Source organism: Petaurus breviceps, unplaced genomic scaffold (genome assembly GCF_028583685.1).
Source record: "Petaurus breviceps papuanus isolate PSGF00001 unplaced genomic scaffold, PetGlider_PUasm1.0 689, whole genome shotgun sequence".
Taxonomy (NCBI): Eukaryota; Metazoa; Chordata; class Mammalia; order Diprotodontia; family Petauridae; genus Petaurus; species Petaurus breviceps.
The window spans coordinates 4,584,943-4,608,919 of NW_027186458.1; the positions used below are offsets into that span (position 1 = coordinate 4,584,943).

The following is a 23,977-nucleotide window of genomic DNA, read 5'->3' on the forward strand; positions in this document are numbered from 1 at the left end:
GAATAATGGGACAAAACTCACTTATTTCTGTTTCATTCCAGGGAACTGGCAGATACTTCTGGGAACATCCAAGTCAGTTATCAGAACTCCACATTTTAAAAATGGCATGATAAACAGGCCCATGGTCTGTTCATGATCCCATGAGAGTTCTTTACCTTTTTTGTGCCCTGGACCCCATAGGTAGTCAACCTGGTGAAACCTCTGAACCCTTCTCAGAATCATGTTGCAAAATGCATACAATTTAATACTTATGTTTAGAAATGAAACTGATTATGTTTAAATAAAAAGATAATTATTTTCAGATCTCCTTAAATCTCTCCATGTTCCCCTTGGGGGACTGTGGACCCAAGGTTAAGATCTTGTGGGCTAAAGAGTAGAAACTTTCCCATTCAAAGGATAAAAAATAGTAAAGAAATGGAGCCAAGAGGATCTTGCCATTCCCTATTCTTCTGACATTCCTAGAAACCTAACCCATGTGTAACATTTGGAAATGCTAGTGGACAGCTGTGGCACCTTGTCTTGCAAAGTGGACTAGTGATGCAACAGCACAAGCACTCTTACTCGGATCAATACTGTGTTGTTCAGTCATTACTGTGTCTGACTCTTCATGACCCCATTTTGGGGTTTTCTTGGCAAAGATACTGGAGTGGTTTGGCTATTTCCTTCTCTGGCTCATTTTACAGATAAGGAAACTGAGACAAACAGGGTTAAATGCTTTGCCCAAGGTCACACAGCTAGTAAGAGTCTGAGGTCAGATTTGAACTCAGGAAGATGAGCCTTTCTGACTCTAGGTCGGTTGCCCACGTTAATACTGAGATCATTTCAAACATGCTCTGAGTTCCCACCTCATATAACAAGATCCCACTTCTTACAACTTGAAGCAGTGTACATTTGTTTCTCAAATTAGCATTAATCCTAGCAAGCATACAATTGTAGTATGATATATGCTAGTCACTGGAAAACAACAACCATCACAACTACTACCACAGCGTAGCTTTTGTGACCCCTGGTAGGAGCAACACCTACTTCACTTAGGCTGGAATAATTTTTTCCTAAAAGGCAATGAAACCATCCACACCTAAGTCAGGGGACCCGAGGCAAGCAAGGCTCTGAACATATGGTGCAGATTTGATCAGAATGACTTCAAAGCTGATGTGGTAGAAGGACAATGTGCCTTGATATGGGAATCTTCCACTCTATTAATGTGATTCTTCTGTCTGTCTTTCTCACTACCCTTAGGACATGGGTGAGCCAAGTTCCCAGTAGTGAAAAAAGTTTTTGCATCTCCAAAGCTTAGAGGATTTACCACAGCATTACCATAAAGTCTCCTAGAAGCTCCTTGTTCCTGAAGTAGACATGGCTAATTATCCTCACTATTCTTGAATGAAATATCCTGGATTATTTTCTTTGCTATCGATCAGAGTTAAAAGGAACTGACCAAAGTTGTCAGTAGAGATTGATATACTGAAAAGAAGTATAATAGCATTTTTCTATGCACATCATTGTTAAAGATACAAATTTTTTAAAATCCTGAGTATGTTCCTAGCTTTCTTGGATGCTTGTTTCTGGTAGCCCATTGCTATTTCTCCCTTGGGCATTTGCAGATTTATGTATTTTTTCCTTTCTGCAAGAAATTAATTTGGAGTAAAGACATTATCACTTTTGTTTAACCTACTCTGAAAGGGAGGATAGGCAGTTTAAAGACTGGTGTTATCCAAATACATCAGAGGAAAACAACCATTGAAATTTCTAACCTATATCTCTCTCTAACTTTACAGATTGCTAGATTCTCACATATTTCCTTCAAAAGGTCAGTTCCAATAGATCCTAGCCCCTGCAATTATGTTATAACCTGATGTCATTCTGTTTCTATGAAAAGATTTATCTGTCTATATTTTAAATTGTTCTTGTTAAATTGTGTATTTCACAATATACAATTTATGTATACACATACCATACACACATGCATATATATGCACATGCACAACACAATGTATTACATGCTTATATACATTCCAGTGTACACACATACATGTATTGTATACATGTGTACATATATGCATGTATATAGATACACACATACGCAGGTGTGTATATTTATGTGTCTACATATACACACTCAATGGGGCTAAGTAATAGTGAGAGAAATAGTTTAATTTTTGCCACTTGCAGTTTTATTGATATGTTTTGATTTTATATTACATACATATAGATATTACTCCCATTTGGTGAGAGAACAAAGAGATAGATTAATAAAGAAAAAACCTTGTTTCTTAAAAAAATCATCAAAACAGAACAACATAAAGAAAATTGTTTGGGCAGAGAAGTTTTCAAAGGCAGTATACGTTTTTATTCCTTTGGATTTTCTTTAAGATGTTTAGAATAATCGAACTGATCAATTTGTCTCTGCCAGATTTGTGTACTGGAACACTGATCTTTTTTCTTCCACCCACTGTCACAGGACAGCATAATAGTTGTAAATTGCTACTTCATGTTTAGGGATTTGTCAATGTGCAAGTGTGGGTCTTTTGTATTTTTAGCATTTCTTTGGTGTAGAAGAAACACATTGTTGTCTTCTACCTGAAAAAAAGAGAAATGCTTCTTTCATTGTTTTCCCTTCTGTTTGACAAATACTCCGTCTAATATTAAGTTGTAATCTCACTTAAAGCCAGCATCATGAGGTCACATCTGGAACTTTTCATATCTAGAAAAAACTCTACACTGGGACGATTCTTGATAGGAATGGATCTGTCAGACCACTGTCCTACAAACTGTTGTTTGAATATTATTTTCTAATTAAAAAAATTGTTTCTAATTGATCTAGTCATCAAACACAATGCTGAGTGATTCAGTTCATTTTTTTTCTGTGATTCTTTTCACAGGAAAAAGAGGGGGGCCCATGGACTCAATGGGATTAGAAAGTCAAGTGTCTGAGAGTCTTCAGCAACTAGACAGAAATATGAATGTATTTAATGCCTTTAAAACTATGTACCCAAATGATAAACACTGTAAAAGGTGTTTTGCTGAGTTTGTATAACTTTGTATTTGGGGGTGATTGGGATCTCTAAGCCAACTATTTTAGATCTGGCTTCCCTTTGAATGATAAAATTTTTTTTAGCTTGCCTAAGAACTGTGCTGAAAGGACTGATTAAGAATATAGAGCATTAAGAATTGTGCCAAGTAGAGTTTGCTGAGACTTTTCAGTACAAAGCACTGGAGAGAGGCACTTGAAAGGAAGATATTTGAGGGTCCCTAGGACCCCCAATGTCTTTCCCAAATAGAGGATATGGACAAATTGTCAAATGTTCCGTCGTTGATTTGTTGAGTTTGGGTGAGGAGTGGGCAAAAGATAGCTTTCATTCAACGTATCTCTCTCTCTCTCTCTGTCTGTTCCCTCTCTCTGCCTCCATCTCTCTCCCTCTCCCTCCCCATGCCACTCTTCCTCTCTCTCTGTCTTCTCTGTTTGTGTCTGCCTCTCTGTCTCCATCCCTTCCTCCCTTCCCTGTTTCCCTTTTCCCCTCTTTCTGTCTCCTTTCTCTTTCTCTATCTGTCTCTGTATCTCTGTCTGTCTCTCTGTCTCTGATTGTCTGTCTCTCCCTATTCCATCCCATCCTCTTCTCCCTCTTTTCATCCTCTTTCTCTGTATCTCTTCTCTGTCTGTCTGTTTCTATCTCTATCTTTCCCTTCCTCCCCCCTTCTCTCTGTCTCTGATCATGTCTCTATCTCTCTTTCTGTCTATCTCCATCTCTTCATCTCCCTCTGTCTCCATCTCTCATTATCTCTCCCTGTCTTTCTGTGTCTGTCTGTCTCAGACTTGAGTTCTAATACTGAGTAAACCTCAGGATGCATTTTGATATTGCCCATCTTTTCTTCCTCTTTGTTTTTCAAGTCCCCAACCCACGAGGTCTGAGCTTGGCAAAAGTTTGGGTAGGAAGAGATTCAAAGATTTTAGTCATTGGGGCATGAGAAAAATCTGGATGTGGAGGTTCAAGAAAAGTATTTGAAACTATTTTTTAAAATGGCTCTCCTTTTGCAGTATGTGACTGTGTCCAGGTTAGTCACATTCTCAGTACGATTTCATTTTGGGTCTCATTCTCGAGACCTCATGTGTAGTTTGAATGTTCCATAGTATACGTTTGTATAGAACTCTCCATGTCACCATGACATTTATATAACAAAGGTTTATGTTGCATACAAAATGGTTCTATATTGATCTGAGGAAATCCTGCAGCCAGAAGGAGGAATTATGATGGGGAGTGCTTAGATGATGGTCAGGAGAGAAGCATGAAGTTCTCATGAAAGTACACGTGGGCAGGCTAGCACGTGTATAGTGTTTTAAGGTTTGCAAAGTAATTTTGAATCTTTTGTCCTACCAGCAACTCTAAGAGGTAAATGCTGTTATTGCCATTTTGCAGATGGAGAAACAAAGGTGGACAGAGATTGAGACTCTTCTCTAGAATCTCAGTTTGTAAGTTTCTGAGGTCAGATTTGAACACAGGTCTTTCTGCCTCTGGGTTTACTGCTCTATCCACGGCAGTGCCTAGCTCTCATCAAGAAAGACATTAATCACCAAAGGAACCTGTGCTGCTGAGCTTCAACATTCCTGACACTGTTCTTACAGAAAGAAGTCACACATTTGCATTCAGTATCCTTGCTTCCATTCCCTCTATGTGGAAGATATTTTCAGATCTAATTTGGTCTTTGCATTCCCTGTATATCCACTTTCTTTTAGAGAACTCCTCTTTCTCTCATAACTCCTTTTGATTAAAGAAGAATTAAAGAGAGAGGAATGCTAAGAACAGCAATAACCACAAAGTTTTAAAAGTGATTTTAGGGAAAAGGAAGGTCAAAGTAGGGAGAGGAGTAGATATTTGGGGTGGATGGGTAAGAACATGATGGATGAAGATGCAATGCAGATTGTTTTATGTTTATTTTGTTTGTTTCTCTGCTGAGGAAAATAATTTTTGGACTGAAAAGGACAAGATCAAAATGACTAACAGAGAGTTGAAATCTCAAGTTTTGAAAGAACTGGTGGGTGTAATTGCTGAGCTACTCTCAGTGACTTTTGAAAGTTTATGGATATAACATATGATTTTCCTATAGGGAGAACAACAATTCATGGGATATAACTTCCCATCTCCCGTATTGGTAAGCTCCTGGAAAACAACTAGAATACAGAGGTGCTGGTAAAGGAATTCAAAAGGTGACCCTCAGTGTACACATGGAGGGGGTATTGGGTCCCTTTCCCAGATCCCCAAACTGATTCTCATATGCCCAAAGGGCTTCTTCACTTCTTTTAGGAGATTTTGATTCATTTGAGATTATTCATCTCACTTTGTTTTTCTTTTCTCCTATAAATCCATCTTGAGCTGGCTAATGAGCAATTTAAAAAAAATTCAAATTTTATCTGTTTTTAATTAACAAGCATTTATTTTCTTTCCTTCCCACACTCCCTTCCCACTGACGAAAAAAAGAAAAAGTCAAGTACCAAAGATTCATGGTTAATAAAACAAATTTTTATATTGTCCATGCCCCAAAATGTGTATTATTTTGCATATTTAGTCTATCACCTGGAGAGTGACACTAGAGTTTTTGATTTCCTGGGTCAAAGAGCAGTCCCTACCTCAGCAGTCTCCCTCTTTATCTCACACTTAACTTGGATCTGACTTCTTTTAGCTCTTTCACACTCAACTATTTTCCCAAATCTCTATCAGCATACACAACAAAGTTTAGAAATCACTATGTTCTTTTATAACATTAGGAATAAATGGTAGAAAGAAAAAAATGGAATATAAGTGAAGGAAATGATTTGGAAATAAATACTGTCAGAAGTGGAGGGTTATTATCTGTAGTCAGAATTTATTTTTCCCAGCTTTAACTCCTTCCTCTCTTGGAGGAGAATTAAGGCCAAACTTTGGATGGATTGGAAAATTACTAGCTCAGGTAGAAGGAGTTTCATGGTAGGAGGGGCAGAGAAGTTGGGGACCAGTTCACAACCCAGTCAGATTCCTACAGCAAATGCCCCTTGATGACAACAGCAACATCGGCAACATCAGACAAGATCTTTAAAAGGAAGAGTAGAGGCGCTAGTCAGAGACCCACATAATGCCTCACTTCTCACAAGCCTACATGGTGCTGAAAGAGAGGGTGAATGTCACCTTCTCTAGCTCTAAACTTCTCATTTCTTTCTCTCAGAAATCTCCATAAAATAGTCCTAGAACTACAGTTCCATATTGGTGTGAGCTTTTCTGGGAGCATTTTCCATTGTTATGATGATCAAAGTGATGTAGAAAACGAGGGAGAAAATGAGCAAATCTGGCAGTCATCAGCTAATAGGAACATTTACATACCCAAAGGACAGAAAAAGAAGATGGCATATGAAATTGTGAATCGATCACACAAAATACATTATTTTTAAGCACATATCAATTTTAACATGTTAGCACCACCACAGCCATTCTTGTTTCTGTTCTCTTATGTACTTCCTTTTGCTCTCTTTTGTGTATTCAAAAAAGTTTCATTAATGTCTCCTCCTCCTCCTTCTTCTTCTCTTTCTTCTTTTTCTTTGTCTTCTTCTTCTCCTTCTCCTCCTCCTTTTCTCCCTCCTCCTCCTCTTCCTTATCTTCCTCCCCCTCTTCTTCTTTTTCCTCCTCCTCCTCCCTCTCCTCCTCCTCCTCTTCTCTCTTTTATTAATCACTATTCTAGGACAGACTTGAGCTAGACTAGTTCAATGGTTCAGCTTTCAGAGTAAAATACAGTGAAGTATTTGTGTATCACAAACATTGAATTAAGAATCCTTTTACTAGTAAGGAATAAAAAATATATACTTCAAAGTTAAAAGGATCTAAAATATTATTCCTCTCCATAGTTACCAAGTTAGAAAGACAGGAAAGCAACCTTCAAGAAGATGGAACTCAGGAAGAATCTCAGATGATCATTCTCTTTATGAGAAGGTCTTTTATATCTCAAGCAGCTAGATATAAAAAATGCTGTTTAAGTTTGGTGGGGCAAAAGAGAAAAGGAAGCAAGGGATGAAATGGGAAGAAGGAAGAAGGTGCTTTGGCTGCAAGGAGCAGAAAGGCCCACAGACACCATCTCAGCCTCATGGATGCATAGGCCACACCCAAGGATCTAGAAAGCCACAGATTCTCCACCCCTGAAACTGTCCCTTTGACTATTTCTTACAGAACAGTAACATTTAGTTATATTCACATACCATAGCTTGTTTAACTGTTCTCCAACCCATGGGCATCCATTTTATTTACATTTTTGTTTGTTTAGCTATACAAATAATGTAACTGTCAACATACGGCCCCCTTCTCCCTGCCTTTGTTCTTTTGGGGATATAATTCCAAATCACTCTCTAGAATTGTTGTGCAGGGCTATGAACAGAAGTTCATCAGTGTGATTGTCCCCACCTAACTTCTCCAACAATTGTCATTTTCCCTTTCTGTCACTTTTACTAACCTGATGGGTTTGAGTGTTTGTGTTCCACAAATATTCTTTCCTTGGAGTTCTTTTAATTCGCATTTATTTTTTCAATTAAACAAACAAAAAAATGAAATATGTAAACTGTAGGCCAGTGATTTTTCACTTCTATACCTGTCAAATTTTAGAACATATGAATATATGATTTGTTGACATCTTTTTTTTTTTTTTGCTTTTTCGAGGTCAATTGGGGTTAAGTGACTTACCCAAAGTCACATGGCTCATTTTTGTGTTAAGTGTCTGAGGTTGGATTTGAACTCAGGTCTTCCTGACTCCAGGGCCGGTGCTCTATTCACTGCGCCATCTAGCTGCCCCTGATTTGTTGACATCTTAAAATGGAAAGTGACCAATAAGAGCCAACATGGTTTCATCAAGACAAGCTCGTAAAAGAATCATTTGCCCTCCCTCCTTTTCTACAGTGTTACTAGCCAGTGCCTGGCTTCTTGCAAAAATCTTATTGGCTAAACACAAGGTAAACTTGTTCATGGAATAAGATAATAAGATTGAGTTATTGCTCCAAAGAACTTTAACAGGCTTAATGCTCAACAAATGCTTAATTTCATAGAGGATGAAGCTGCGGCTCAGAAAGAAGGAACAGAATGACAAAGCTGGGGTTCAAGACAGGTACTTTGACTCCAAATACAATGCTTTTCCCATTATACAGTCTTGTTTTTGTTGGAGGAGGAATTGTATGATTAAGTGCAAATATATCGCCACCATGTAAAACTAAACTACTTAATATCCACACTATTGATGGATGTAGGAGTGTTATCCTCACCCCAAAAGGATGATAGAGAAAATCCTTTTTTTTTTTGAGACAGAGTTGTTGGAGGATGAGCCTGATTCAAAGTTCTGAGAGAGTCATCATTGGGTTTTGAATATGATGAGCTGTTATAAATTGAAGATATGTAAAGCATAATTATTACATAATTATGGGACAAATATGTCTCAATATCTGATTATAGATCTGAATCCAGAAAGTTAAGAGGAAGGACATAGTTCATAACGGCTAAGTCTCGGGATGGAAATGATAGCTATTACAGTTGCCACTGATGTGAAAATCCAGTTAAGCAGAGGGTCAGATTGGAAGCAGTGGATCAGATAAATTTCCCATCAGATCACCTACTTTGACTGAGACATCATGCCCAGTGAAGCGTTGGTCAATCATAGCGTGGATCAATTCAGCTTAGCAATAGAAGCACATTTTCTACATAGAAATCACATTCACCAAAGAACTTTTATGGATGGTTCCTGAGATAGAATGAGGACCCCAAAGTTTCCAGTTTCCAAGTTTTGAGTTATCCTGAGTACATGGATTTTTAAAATTTTCAATTATATTAATGTGTTCCCTTTCTTTGGAGTATGGGTTATAACATACTTATTATTTATAGATTTCCTTTAATATACGAATACTTGTGACATTCCTTTTGCTCTATTTTCAACTAAATGGTTATCTTTAAGATTTCATTATTATCATTGTGAAGTGCTTTGTATTGTATATAGAAACACTCACGAGGGGCTCAAAAGCTTTAGAGGTAAGTAGAGAAGGTATAGTTCCCCTAAGTAGGGTCACCCCTAGGACTTTGAGAGAATGTGGATGTAACCATATGGTAGTGTTCCTTCTCTGGGAACCTAGACAGCAGGTTGGTTATCAGACTAAACCAGAGAATATCTAGGTGTCTAAGCCCTCAGATAAGAATGCCTCCTCATACATGCATTTCATGCACCACTTATATAAATGTAGTTCTCTACTAGAGTCCAAGGATAATTGCCTTTCTAGATCCTTAGCTGGGTGGTGCTTCCCTCTATTATGAGGCTTCATATAATTGTCTTTCCACATACAATTGCATGTGCTTTCTCTGTTATTGGTAACTATCTCTCCACCAGATCTGCTAATACTGCTGCTCAGTGGAAGAGTGTCTGATGAGACATAAGGATCTTCATAAATCACAATGTTACAGCCTGTACAATTTGATCTTGGACACTCATTCAAGATCAGAATGAATAAACAAGACAAATAAGTATGCTGTATACAATGCTTGGTGGCCAGATGGGAAGTAGGGCAGGGCAGTATGCCGCCCCCCTCCCTTTCCCCTTCTACCTAACAGTTCTGTCTTACTGCCCAGGAAAGGAAGGACTGGGAGACCACAGTACCATTTCTTTTGTGTGTAAACTTAGTCCTGGCATACATACATGCGTGTAAACACACACACATCTTCCCATCATACTGCCACTGTTGGTGTTCAGTTTTCTAAGCCAAACCTCCATGGCTAGGGGGGGGCTAAACCTTTGGAGTTTTCACTTTAGAACCTTAGTTCTTCTTCACCCAGATAATTTTCCACTCTGCCGCCACATGTTCATCCCCCCACCAGCACTTCTGCACTCCTCCCAACCCACATTTCTACATATTGTTCTGAAAACTGTAATCACGCCATCACTCTCACTGGTTCTGGAAAGGCTCATATCAGTCTACTGCGCAATTGTTCTGGACATCATTTGGTTTCTGGACCAAAGTGCCTTTCCCTGCATACCACTCTGCCTTCTAGATTGTGTCCTCCAATATAATGTAAACTCCTTGAGAGCAGAGACTGTCTTCCTTTTGTATTTGGAGCCTCTGAACTTAGCATAATGCTAGGCATGTAAGTACTTAATAAATGTTTTTCATTCAATTATGTATATATGCAATCATACAATTATGCATAGTATGTTTGTATTACATATTTATATTATACTATTTATAGTAACATAATTATAAATAATGTTTATATATAATGTTATACATAATTATAATAGCATGCTATAATATATGATAAATCCAATAGTGTGTTACATATATGTATGTATCTGCACATACATCATAGTAATATTCCTCTGGGCTCACTCTGTCAATCTAAGCCGGCAGTGGGGTGGCTCCTCTGCTTCCAGAGTGTTTTCTATGTGGCTATTATCCTCATCTCTGCTTCCCTGCCTTTTCCCTTCAGCCAGCACTTCATTTAGAAGCAAAGGCTTTTACTCAAATAGCTCAGCAAGAACAGCGTTTTCCCAGCATTTCCCAGAAAGCCAAGGGTGCACCAATACACACGGAGTCCATGGTGGGAAGGGACACAAGCTCACAGAGCAATGGTACTGAGGCACAGCACATGTGTAGGAAACTCTGAGTGGGGAGGGAGGGGGGGGGATCACAGCTTTGGAGCTGCAAAGCTTTCAGGAGGATCCTCATGACATCCCTCGCGAGGTAGGGTGTTTCCAGTGAAGGCGCCTGCTCAGCCTGGTTCGCTTCTTTAATGTTTTGTGTTAAAGGTTGGGTCTCCTGCTGTTTTTCTGACCGGGAATACAGGGCCTCCTCTCTACCACCAGAGAGCAGGGAAGATCTGACCAGCTTTGATTCTGACCCGGGCCACTTTGTTCCTCGCTAGGCAAGCTAGTGGCCCCCAGCTCCTGTCTATTCCTTAAGTAGACACATGATTGGCATGGCCCAACTCAGTGCAGAACTCAGACTGACTAATTCTAGCCCTCCAGTAGCTAAGATTACAGGTGTGTGACCCCATGTCAGACCCTTACAGACTTCCTGCAGAGCCTGATGTCTCTTCTGAGGAGGTCTCAGTTGGGCTTGCTCTCTGTAGAGTGCTATGTCTCAGTTTAGTGAGTCAAGGTGCTCCTGAGCTGGGTGAAGGAAGTCTGTGCTGGCTCCTCATTAGCTTAGGCCACTGCTTGACTAGCCTGCTCTAAGGTCACTTGGTCAACAGCCTGCTGCCACACTGGATTGGTAGGCTGCTGTACTTCTGGGCTGCAGCTGTCTGGGTTGGACAGGATAGATTGCTTGGCCACTTGGGCTGTGGCTGCCTGGGCTGGGCCAGATGCTACTGGGCTCTCAGAGGGTGCAGTGTCTGCTGGATGGGCCAGTGTGCTTGGATACAGCTCACTCTCTGATGGATGGCTTCCATGGGCTCAGCAGAGTGGTATTCTGGCTCTCCATTGGAGTGTTAGTGTGCTCTTTTCAGCTAGAGTGTTACTGCATACTGTCAACGAGGGTACTGATTTTAAGCTTCTGAATGATCTTTCCTTGGAGAGAGGAGAGAGAAGCTAAAGTTCTGATGTTAGTCACCTCCAAGTAAGAAAGTGCTACTCTCTCTGATTAAAAACCCTAGCACTCTCCTCAATGCAGAAGAGCAAAATGTCATTAGAGTAAGTCTTTGGATGCCTTCCCCTGTTTGTTTTGGGAATTCTAGTCTATGTTTTCCAAAATTTTGAGGCTAGCAATAAAATCCTGGGAAGATAATGGAGACAAAGAGCCCAGGTCCTCATGAGTGGGCTCCTACATTGGATTCGCATATATTCCCCTGCCCCTCCAAGTTTTATTTGTATGTTATGACTAACTGCACAAAAACCCACATAGAAATGGCATTTTTATTTCATTGTATTAAAATTGGGTTAGCACAAATCAGGAATAAGTTGTCCTAATGGGACATTCATTAATAATTTATGCAACCTTTAAAATTGGTTGTTTTCTTATTTGGTGGGCTACAGTTAATAAATCCTCTATTTAGCGATAAGAGCTGTGATTTTTAGATTACCATAAGGTTTGCAATGCACATTACTTCTGTCATTTAAGAAGGCCTTGTTTATCATCATTTTACAGAAGACAAAACTGAAGCTGAAGTAAAGTGTTTTGCCCAGTGTAATGTTAATGGGATTTCAGATCTTCCCCGCTCATTAATAGGCTTCACATGGAGCCCATTAAGGGAAGCTTGCTTAGGGGAGGCTTGCTCCCAGGAAGGCTTTCACACCTTTTGCTAATTTCTAATTAGGCACCAAGTGAGTGAGGAGGCTTGTGATGCCTTCTGGCTCTGAGAAGTGCATAGATATATCCCGAGTTGGTATTTTGATTTGGGGACTGGCTTATGAGAAGGATCTTGGGATTCCCTGGTCTGAGGTAAGTTCAGAACTCTCTGACTGCTCAGATGTAAAGGCTCTCTATCCAGGGCTGTATGTAAAGCATATAGTTGAATCAGGTGTTCAGAGTCCTGTCTGTTGGACTTTATTCCACTGCTTGTATTTTCTCTGAAGTTCAGGGTGCTGCCTTTTCCCCTGAATTAGTGAATGTAATTAAAAAAGACTTTTGACCCCTTAAATAGCTATGTTCCCTAGTAAAGCAGTCATGCTGGGAATGCCATTGTGGTTGCTGTTACACCCAACCAGGATCAGGTCCCACAGCTACAAAGAGTCTAAGAAAGTATTTGCCCTCATATCTTTGGGAGTGCTGTGCTTTGGGAGCCCTGTGCTTTGGGGGTCTGGTGCTTTGGGGGTCCTATGCTTTGAGGGTCCAGTGCTTTGGGGTTCCTGTGTTTTGGCAACCTTGTGCTTTGTGGGTCCTGTGCTCTATCTCAACTACCCATATGGTCCCTTCCATTTAAAGGGAAAATAAATATGGAGAAAATTCAGACCACTCTAGGATTATAGGATCATACATTTAAACCTGGAAGGGCGTTAGAGATCATTATCTGGTCCCAGCTTCTCATTTATTAAGGAGGAAGCTGAGTACCAGAGAAGAGAAGAATCTCTCCAATTTGAGCAAGCACCGGTGAGGGGCAGACAGCATGAATGATACTGCTTTTGATGCATAAAATGTGGTGAGTGCCTATTTATGTTCTAATGTCAGGCCATGCTGGGAAGGGTATAAAAAGAGTCCGAAGCCTGGTTCCTGCTCCTAGAGAGTTTCTAATCTTATTTAGGAAATAAGCTATAGAGATATTAGATCATTACATAGCAAATAAATCGTGGATCAGCTTTCCTGAACAATAAATGCAATTCAAGTTCAGAGAAGTAAGGGTTCATCGGTGTATTCTGGAAAGATGGGGTTTTATTAATTAGATGGGGCTTGTTAGGGAAGAAGGGAAAAATCATTGAAGCCATGCAACTCAAGGCAACATCACAGAAATAGCAATGAGAATAATAAGTGGTGAAGTTAATGGGGAGACCAGGCTGAATGGAATAAAAGAGAGAACATGTTGAAAATGTAAAGGCATCTTATTAAGAGCTTTGATAGAGGCACAGGCAGCATGGTGTGGTAGATAGAGAGCCAGCCAGACCTGGGTCCTAGTCCAGCCTCTGACATATTGGTCCTGTGACTTTATGGCAGGGGAGTAGTATCTATTATGACTTGGAATCTAAACCTTTTAGCCTTGTGTCCACTGGATTCAAGGATGAATTCTGGGACTTCATTTATGCTCCCAGAGCCCAAGAGTTCCAAAGCCAGAGTTCCTCTTGGTGGCGAACAAAATGGTAGAAGAAAAGGAGAGGTATTGACTCTCTCTCTCAGGAGGACTGAATACCCCACTCTAAACTGATGGGCATACCCTCTCCTAGTCTCCAGATTAGGGAAGCACTGAGTCTTAAAGAGAGAGGGAAGCAGAGACCTTGGACTGTCTGAAGCAGGAGAAATTGTCCCAACCTAGCAAAGACCAATCTGGGCCTCCCTTGTGATACCTGGGCTTTATCTTTCTTTTCAACTGTCTCCGTCTCTGTCTTTCCACATTCTTGTCTCTCTGCTTGTCTCCATTCCCATACCCTATGTTTCTGTATCTGTCACTTTCCCTATGCTGCTTTCAGACTCTTTCAGAGTCTCTGACACTGAAGGGTGTCAAAAGTGAACAGATATGGAGAGTCATACCCAGCTGGAGGAGAGGGAGCGGGACAAGACATGGGGTTGGAGATAGGGAGAGCTGAGCGTCTGCTTCCCCTTTGACTCCAAGTTCCTAAACTGCTACCATGGCTACCACAAAGTCTTGTGGACAAAGCCCAACCTTGACCTGTTCTTGTGGTGAGGTGCTTCCCAGGCCCTGCCCTTCTCAATCTCTCTGACAGGTTACCTTGGCAACCTCATTTTCTATCATTCCCTTCTACGTAATCTTCACTCCAGCCTGCACTCCAGCCAGGTTAGTAGCGTCTCTGGTCCTGAACATGCCTTGCTGTTACTCTCTGTCCATCTCTAGCCCACTAACGGTGTGACCCTGAGCAAGTAGCTTAATTTCTTCTACCTCAGTTTCCTTATATGTAAAATAGGGCTCAAAATGACACCTACATCATGTTTTTCCCCCCTAAGCATTGAATGAGCTAATGAATTTAGTTGATTTTAAGTGTTATATAAATGTTAGCTATTATGACTATGTTCATGGTTCAAGCTATTACCCGAGAATTGTATAACCTTGCTAGTATTTATGTAGAGGTTGGACAATCGAGCACTTTCTGGGTTATATGAAAGGTTTTCCCTTAATGCAACATTGACAGTTCCGCTGTTGAATACTCAGAAGCTACACTGAGAGAATCAGAATAGCTATGATCATCACTGCAATTATTAAGAAATCCATCTTGGGGCGACCAGGTAGCACAGCGAGTAAGAGCACCGGCTCCAGTGTCGGGATGACCTGGAGATCGAATCCCAGGCTCAGACACTTAGCACCCACCCAGAAACACCTGGCCGTGTAACCTTGAGCAAGTTACTCAACCCCAATTGCTTAGGGGCGGCCAGGTGGCTCAGCGAGTAAGAGCACCGGCTCCAGTGTCGGGATGACCTAGGATCGAATCCGGGCTCAGACACTTAGCACCCACCCAGAAACACCTGGCCATGTAACCTTGAGCAAGTTACTCAACCCCAATTGCTTAGGGGCGACCAGGTGGCACAGCGAGTAAGAGCACCGGCTCCAGTGTCGGGATGACCTGGGATCGAATCCGGGCTCAGACACTTAGCACCCACCCAGAAACACCTGGCCATGTAACCTTGAGCAAGTTACTCAACCCCAATTGCTTAGGGGCGACCAGGTGGCTCAGCTAGTAACAGCACCAGCTCCAGTGTTGGGATGACCTGGGATCGAATCTGGGCTCAGATACTTAGCACCCACCCAGAAACACCTGGCCGTGTAACCTTGAGCAAGTTACTTAACCCCAATTGCTTTAAAAAAAAAAAGAAATCCATCTCAGTTCTGATTCTGTACCTTTAGCAAAAACTATCCTTTGAGGACCCATGATTTGCTGGATGTGTATGTTGTGGATTCCAGCCCTTCTACAATTTATCTGAATGTCTTTATGAGTTGCTCTGTTGGGGAAAAAAAGTATCTTCACTTTGTGATCAGGTTTCTGTTGATGAAGTTGGACTCTTTAGAAATAAAAAAAAAAATTATATTCCTTCTGCAGGAGAGTCAAAGCCTTTGGTTAGTATTATAAGATTAGAGGCCTTTTTTATGTGATTGAGAGGTAATAATGGGACTCGAGTCTTGGAGAATTACCTCTCTAGACAGCCCAACTTCATTTCCATTTCAGGGATAATTTAAACTCAAAATATGGTGCTATTAATCTGAGGGACTGTATCATCTAGGTCATTGTGGGGGAAGATGGGATTCATTGGAGAGGGATAAAGAACTGAATTATTTATTTGGGGTTGCTATGAATCCTCATTTTTTTCTTTCATTTTCCATGGGGGGGGGGAATAAAGGTTATTCCATATCCTAATGGGTGCTTGCATGGGAGATGGGATCCCTTTTTACCTACATATATAGAGGGCACCTTCTAGTCCAATTTGGTTGACAAGAAAATCTCAATAGGGAACTTTTATCCCCCAACAGAGCAACCAATATGATATTGAGTGGCCCCAAGACCGAACCTGTTCTGTCCATGTAAGCTTGGAGATGATTCATGTCTGTTCCTAGTATCAGAAAGATAGGAAAGTTTCCCAACTGAGCCTGCATCCTTTTGTATTGTTTCTTTTTTCTTGCTTACCCTAAAACCTTATCTGCATAACCTTGTCTCTCTCTATATTGGAATTAAAAGGTTCTGATATCTGAAGAGAAAAACAAGCAAACATGTAGTGGCATTCACTAATGGAGGCAAAAGGTCAAAGACAATTCTAAGAAGCAGCATTTTTCCACTGAAGGAAAAATATGGCAGCCGGCCACAGTACAAGGGAAAGCTTTTAATGGGAAGATGTCAGTTTATCACAATAGAACTAACTTAAGTCATCAGAATTCCCCTTATTAAATCATAAATTCATTTAGAAGTAACCAAAACTAGGAATCTGGGCACTTGGGGTGAGGGTGGGAATGGGAAATACAAATTGGGGACTGTGTGGTGGTCCTGTGCCTTCAATCCCCAGATTCAAGGAAAAGGTAGAAAGAGGAGGAGGTGTCAGGGTATTTGGTGATAGAAAGCAGGTTCTGTGAAAGGGCTTTTGCCATGGCAAAATGACCTTGGGTAGCTGCCAAGGGCTGGTCAGTGAAGGAAAGAAGCCAGTGCAGCATAAGGAAAGAAAATTACTGAAGTCAGAGTCTCTGGGTCCAAATCCTGCCTGATGCCCGTGTGACATTGGGCAAACCACTTAAACTCTGCGACCAAAGTAAAAGGAGGGGGTTGGGCTAGTTGGCATCTGAGAGTCCTGACAAATCTTGTTCTATGATCTTATTCTCTCTAACATAGCTTGAGATGCTGACTTCTGCATGTTAGCCTGACAGATGGTACACTTCTCTGTAAACAGTAGCTATTGTTATCAACAGCTATAGGAAGGGGGTCAGGACAGCGGGAAGCTTCGAGAACATGTCATATGAATATTATGAAAGAACCCAAGATTATATAACCTGGGAAAGTATAAGACACAGTAGCTATTTCCAACCACATATAGGATTTTGATGTAGACAGATATTGTTCTTGGCACTAGCAGACAGAATGAGAATTAGTAAGTAGAAGTTGCAGAAAGGCAGATTTTAGCTCAATGAAAAAGAAAAAAAGGTCTGCAACAGCATTTTTAATAGCCTTTCCCACAGAGACTACAGATATTACTACTGTATAATTAAGAGATTTTAGACACTTAAGGTACTGACAGTCTAATTGTCATTCTGTGAGAAAGCAGAGACTTTAGGGAAATGTGACTGTTGAAAGTGATGGATTAAAAGAAGCCTTAGAAAAGAGAAAAAGAGGGAGAGACCTTTCCTGATTCACTTGTTTTCATTTTGCCCCCCACATCATGTAAAAAGGAGGAAAAGACTGTTTTGAGTAGAAACTTCAACTGGTGTCCTGAGAAAACTGAATAGTATGACTGTTTTCAGAAGTGATGAGAAGTTGCTTGCAGTTATAATGAAGCATCTTAAATAATTATATATTTCTGTTATTATTCTCTGTGATTAATAGATTGTGTTATCAGTAACTTTGATGCTTATTTAGGCCTAAGGGATATAAAAGGGGGAGACAGATACAGAGACACAGAGAGAGACACAGACAGAGAAAAAAAAGAGACACACAGAGAGAAACAACTGCTTATGACAACAGAGGTTTCACCAGTTTACAAAATTATTAATATTTAATATACTGGAGTGGGGGCTTATAATTAACTCATCAATGAGAAAGATGTTACAATTTTAATATTTATTAAGAAATATCCAGATACCCTTAGAATTTGGGATGACGGTCATGTCAGTTGCCATGATGCAGATAGTGGCTTAGGACTTACTATCCCACATAAGCTAACCATTGATAGAGGTCCATCCCAGAAACCTGTTACATATATGTGGGGACTTATTCAGATTTTTAAAATATTTTATTCTCCTTTCTTCTCAGAGATACTCTCAAAGACTCATAAATGCAAAGTCTCTGACAGTACTGCTGCTGTTGAATAATATTAACCTGACTCAAACCATTTTCTCTGTGGATGGGGACTGGACCTGGTTTTTCATTAGTATGGGGAACCCCTAGATGAAAAAAAAAAAAAACCTCCTATCAATGTAAGTCACTACCTTCTCTTCAATGTAGACTATTCAAGAGCTGTAAAAGTCACTGAGAGGGTGCGTGATGTCACCATTCCACAGCCAGGGTATGCACAAAGTGGAATGGGAATCCAGGACTTTCTAAGTCTGAGGACTCTCTTCTACTATTCCATATCACCTTCAGGCTTGCAATACATTAGTTGCATATAACCTGTGTTTCATTATTTATTTTTGTATAGAATGTATGTTTGATGATTAGCATTACTGGTTTGTTAACTTTGAATTTTATATTATCACCATTTCAATATAAACATTGACGTGCTAAGCATTATTAATTTTTAAAATCTGGAAATAGAGGTCTGTTGATTTTAGTCCCAGAGAATGCAAACATTAGGAGACTGCATGGTAATTTCTGGCAAGGTCAATGCCCTTTTAAAACTGCAGAGATGTTCCTGAACAGATTAGATAGCGCTGACCAGGATGCAATGTTGGTGTTAGTGAAGCTGAGGCCTCAGCCTGTGAGTCATCAGCCTGAGGAAATGAAGATAACCTTAGATATGGAAATCATCACCTGATCATTGGCTAGATCACAACAATCTGATGGAAGACTATCACCATCAAGACAGGAGCAGAGATCAGAACTGCTTTATGTTACAAATGTGACTAGATAACCATTAATATGTTAAGTGTACTAGAGAATATAAGTTACATATGCATTTATATATATATATAATTTATATATATCAAAGCAATAGTATATAATACGCATACATTCTATACAACTGCTTTGTATTTATGAAATGCAAATACAATGTTACATGTATATAAAAGATTTCCCCTTCCACATACAAGCAAATTGGTTGCTCAAAGGGGGTAGAAAATAACTTTTGTGCATGAAAAACTAATAAACGCTTCATTTAAAGAAGCACAGTATTTTCATGGAAATGTCAAGGTGAGACAGACTCTGAAGAAGAATGGATAGAGAAATGCTCCAGAAATGAATGTCCTGAGAAAATCTTTTTAAAGATAAAGAAATGATGGAGACTGCAGAACATTTTGGCTCCTCAGAACATTTCCATGCCACTGTTTGGGGGATTTTGAGGGATGAAATGTGACAATGTAGTTAACTAAGTAGCTTTTTAGAGGTTATGGGACTGTGATTTCATAAGTGATGGACTAATGCTAAATAATAACCCTAAATGAGTTGTCCCTCACAAGAAAAGATGAATCATTGACTACCAAGATGCTCTAATTTGAGGTGTTGAGAATAGTGAAGAAAAAAAAACAACACGAAAATGTAAAGAAGGTGGGCAGTTAAGTGTAGGAGAAAAGAGTATTAGCCTGTCTGCCAAACTGAAGGTCTTCCATCTGAATTGTCTTAGGAAGATTCTGAAGATCACCTGGCAAGATAAGGTACTGGACACTGAGATTCTTTGTAGAACTCAACTGCCAAACATTTCGATTCTATTGCAGAGAGTGCAACTCCAGTGGGTTGGCCACATTGTTTGAATGCTTAAAAGACTATTTTACAAAGAACTCACACAAAATAAGAACTCACATGGAGGTCAGAAGAACTGATACAAGGAGATTCTCAAGGTCTCTCTGAAGGACTTTGGAATCGACTGTGAGACACGGGAGACATTGGCACAGGACTTTGCTCTATGAGCAAAGCACAATTACAGCAGCTCAAAAGAAATATGTGGTTTGCAAATTTAGATACACATCCAAATGTTGATGTGGACTCTGTGTCCAGCCTGTGGTAGAGCATTCTGATCTCATATTGATCTGATCAGTCACAGGTGGACACAATCCACCACAGTGATGCCATTTTGGTTCTCTTTGAGAAGGACAGCAACCAATCGTCATTCATTCTCATGTGCTTTTGAAAGAATCTAGAGGAAATCCTGAAACCAGGCTACCTGGGTCCACGGCGAATGTGTGTTACATAATTTTAATTGGCTCCTTACTGTGACCAGGTAATTGTTTTACAACTGTCTAATCAGTTTACTATCCAACTCTCTACAGCAATGGTTTAAACCTTTTTATCCCTCCTCAAGTCTCCCATTTCTCTCCTTTTCCCCAGATGAGAATCTTGCTTCATATTTCACCGAAAAAAATTAGGATTGTTGGCCAAAAGCTCTCTCATTTTCCCTCCTCCTCCTCTTCATCTCACATCACTTAGATGCCAATATCTTCCATCAATTTCCATTTGAATCGAATTCCATTTAAATCAAATTCCATTTGAATTAATTTTTGGTCAGTGCTCATTCAGAAAACTTTTATTGTGACAAAATTGTTCTCAGCCCTTGAATTCAGTTATGCTAACACCATATGAGATGCATTAACTGAGTCTTCTTTGGATGACGGAACAAAAGGAAAGGGGGAAGATTAAAGAGAGGATTCTCTGGGTTTCTACTCTCCCTCTTACACAGTCTTGCAGCCTCTTCTTCTCTGATGCATACCCTCCCATCAAGAGCAGAGTTTCCTCCCCTGCCTAGACCCACTTGAATCAGTTTCCTTTTGAAACATTCCTCTGTCTTTTAAGAATTAGAGGGGCAGCTAGGTGGCACAATGAATAGAGCACTGGCCCTGGAGTCAGGAGAAAGTGACCTTGAGAAAATCTTTAACCTCAATTGCCCTGCCTTTCCCCCTTCAAAAAGACAAAAGAAAAAAAAAGAATTAGCTAGAGTTATGGCCAATCATTCTTTGGTCTTTCTAATATACTGCAGAGATTTGTTCATTCTTTTGAAAAAGATCATTGACCATGCTAAACTTTTTAAATATATCATTTACTGCTGCCCTGCTTTCTTTGATTAGGTATTGGGTTTGCAGAAATCAAGTCCTTTAACAGTGTTTTACAGGTAGGTCAATTGACCCTTAGAAAAGGTAGTGACCTGTTCAGTCACACAATGAGAAAATGTTAGAGCCAAGTGTGAAGCCTAGATTTTCTGGCTCAAAGATCAGGTTTTGTCTTAGATTCTTTGAATGTGGGATGCTTCAAAGGTAGCCTCACTTGTGTTTTCTTTTGTCATTAACTATGATTTTAGAACTTGTGTATTCAAGTGTTTGTCCTGATTCCATGTAGGGACACGCTTCATCTTTTGCGGTAATACAGAAAACAGGAAGACTACAACTTGATCCTCGCCTCTTCCATTTGCTATCCTTGTCACTCTGGGCAATATGCATTTTGTCTCAAGGCCTCAGTTTCCTCATATGCCAAAATGAAAGAGTTGGACCAGATCATCTTAAATATTTTTCTTAAATCTACTTTTTATGAAAAAAATTAGGAAAAGGGGATATATTCTAAGAGACTTTCCCCTTTATTTTTCTATTAAGAAGGCATCTCTATAGCCTGTACCTTTAAAGTCCATATTAGGATTGGAGGCAAAAATATCACTTTATGTATTACAAGTTCTGTGCCAGATCAGTGGGTTTTGGTAAGTGCTGCTAGCTTTTGATGAAAATAAAAGGTTTCAGATCAAGGAGGGAGACCCAAACCTGTTAAGAGAGAAAACTACCCATGTAATCCTTCCATGTGATTTGTTGCCTTCTTTTTCTGAGACTTGTTCTCATTAGAGATGAGTAGAGGAAAATTCCCTTACAAGCAGCTAGGAATTAGAATGGATCAAGGTTAGCTAAATAGGCAAATGACAAAGTTACTTAAACTCTAGGCTCTCATATTGCATACCTGAGAATTGCAGATGCAAACTCCTGAGCACTGAGGACAGCAGCCCTGGCCAGAGGGGAAATCATTGAAAGATCTAGTGCCGATTAATAGGAAAGCCAAAATGCGGTCAAAGAAAGTCAGACCGAAGGAAGCCTTAGACAACAGTGAATGTCAATACTGGGGACCAAGATGAAATTGAAGAACATGAAATTTGTGACACTGGTACCCAATTTACCTGTCCTTCTGGCCTGCTTCTTCTGCCCTGTCCAACTTGCCTTGATACCTGCTTATGGCATTTCCTAACAAACCTCCTTTAGTATTCCTTAAATGAGATGTATTGTTAATGGGGAGGAGGAGATGGGTTGGGGGTAAAGCAAAGCCAACCTCTGTGATCTTCCACTTTCAAGGCCTTATTGCTGTTCAGTCATTCCAGTCCATTTGGAATTTTCTTGGCAGAGCTACTGGAGTGGTTTGCCATTTTTTCTTCCAGTTCATTTTTCAGACAAGGAAACTGAAGCAAACAGGTAACTTCTCCAAGGTCACACAGCTAGTAAATGTCAGACAGATTTTAACTCAGGTCTTCCTGACTCTGGGCCCTGTGCTCTATCTTCTATGCCATTTAACTGTGCCTTGAAGGCCTTAGCGAACCATAGAAAGTAGGAAGGGAATGCAAGATATAATCCTGAAAAGGGTTTATAAATAGGAAAAGTCAAACTAAACTAAAATCCAAAACAAATAAGCAAAACACAAATCCTCTGGAATTCTAGATGGAACAGGCCTTGGAGATCATCTCATTTGAGGACTTCATTTTATTGGTGAAGCAACTGAATCCCAGAGAGAAAAAAGCAACAGCTTCTTTCCAAACATCATGTAGGGGGCATAGGTCCTGACGACAGAATCTGAGCCCCTCTGGGAGATGCAAGAGAGCCCTGGCTTTCCAGGGCACAGGAGTGGCCCCTGTTGAATTCCACTTTGATTTTTGCTGAGTTTTAAACAAGCAATAATGGGGGGAGGCACTGTTGTGGCCTGTTAGATCACAGCTTCACAGATTTGGAAACAGTCTAATGTGGTCCACGTGCTTCTGGCACACAGTCGGGTGAGGTGAAGTTCCTCAGGCTAGAGTAGCTTGAGATCGTGCTGTTGAGTTCTCTAACTCTAAGGGGGAATTGGAGCAGCTAGGTTTGCGATCAGAGCTTGAGTTGGCAGAAGTGAATGTGGCATTAGCTGTGGTTGTTGCACACTCATGTGATTCTAACAAATAAATGAAAGGAATAAAAACATTTTAAAGCCTGCCCCACTGCCCCTTCTCTGACTCCCACATGCCCTCGCACTCAAGTCTGTGATGGATTCAGTCTAGCCAAAATGAGACTGAGCATTCTGGGGAGAGGTTGAGATTTCCTTTTCCATATCAGAAATGGAGGCTGGATATGAAATGTGGGCAATTTATCTATTAACCTAATTCTGGGGCTTCCTTTCTTCTTTTGTCCTTCCAAGTGTTTGTTTTGAAAAGTAGCCTTTTATCTTTGACTTGAACTTTTTAGTGGCATTTCAGAAACTACTGTGGTCATATGAAGCAACTTAGCTTTGTTAGTGAACCCACAGGGAGGAAAAGACTGTCTAAACCAGCTTCAGAAGTAAATAAGGTAGTCATTACAATTTCTAAAACAAAATCCTGAGATTAGGGACTCTACAACTTATATTTCTATTTGAAAGTTCAAGAGTGAAATATGTACTTTGACAGAGGATGAAGGCTCAAATGGTCAAAGATGTAGAAAGAGAAGGAATCACATGATCATAGGTAAAAAACTGAATGTTCCTTAGAGGAAAATCAAGTTCTCTCATTTTACAGATAAGGAAACTGAGGCACAAAGTGGTAAAGTGACTTGTCTAAGATCATATGGCCATTAAGTACCTGAGGAAGGATTTGAGTCCAGGTCTTACTGAATTCAGATCCAACACTCTTTTCACTAGGTCCACATGACTTACTCTCTACTGTCTTTGTCACCAAGGTTCAGTTATCCAAGATACACCTCTCTCTCTCTCTCTCTCTCTCTCTCTCTCTCTCTCTCTCTCTCTC

At 40.1% G+C, this 23,977-nt stretch overlaps 1 pseudogene; it reads right to left on the reverse strand.

Moving 5' to 3' along the window:
- LOC138174542 (bromodomain testis-specific protein-like) overlaps positions 1-23,977 on the reverse strand; it is a 52,313-nt pseudogene that overhangs the window by 1,271 nt on the left and 27,065 nt on the right.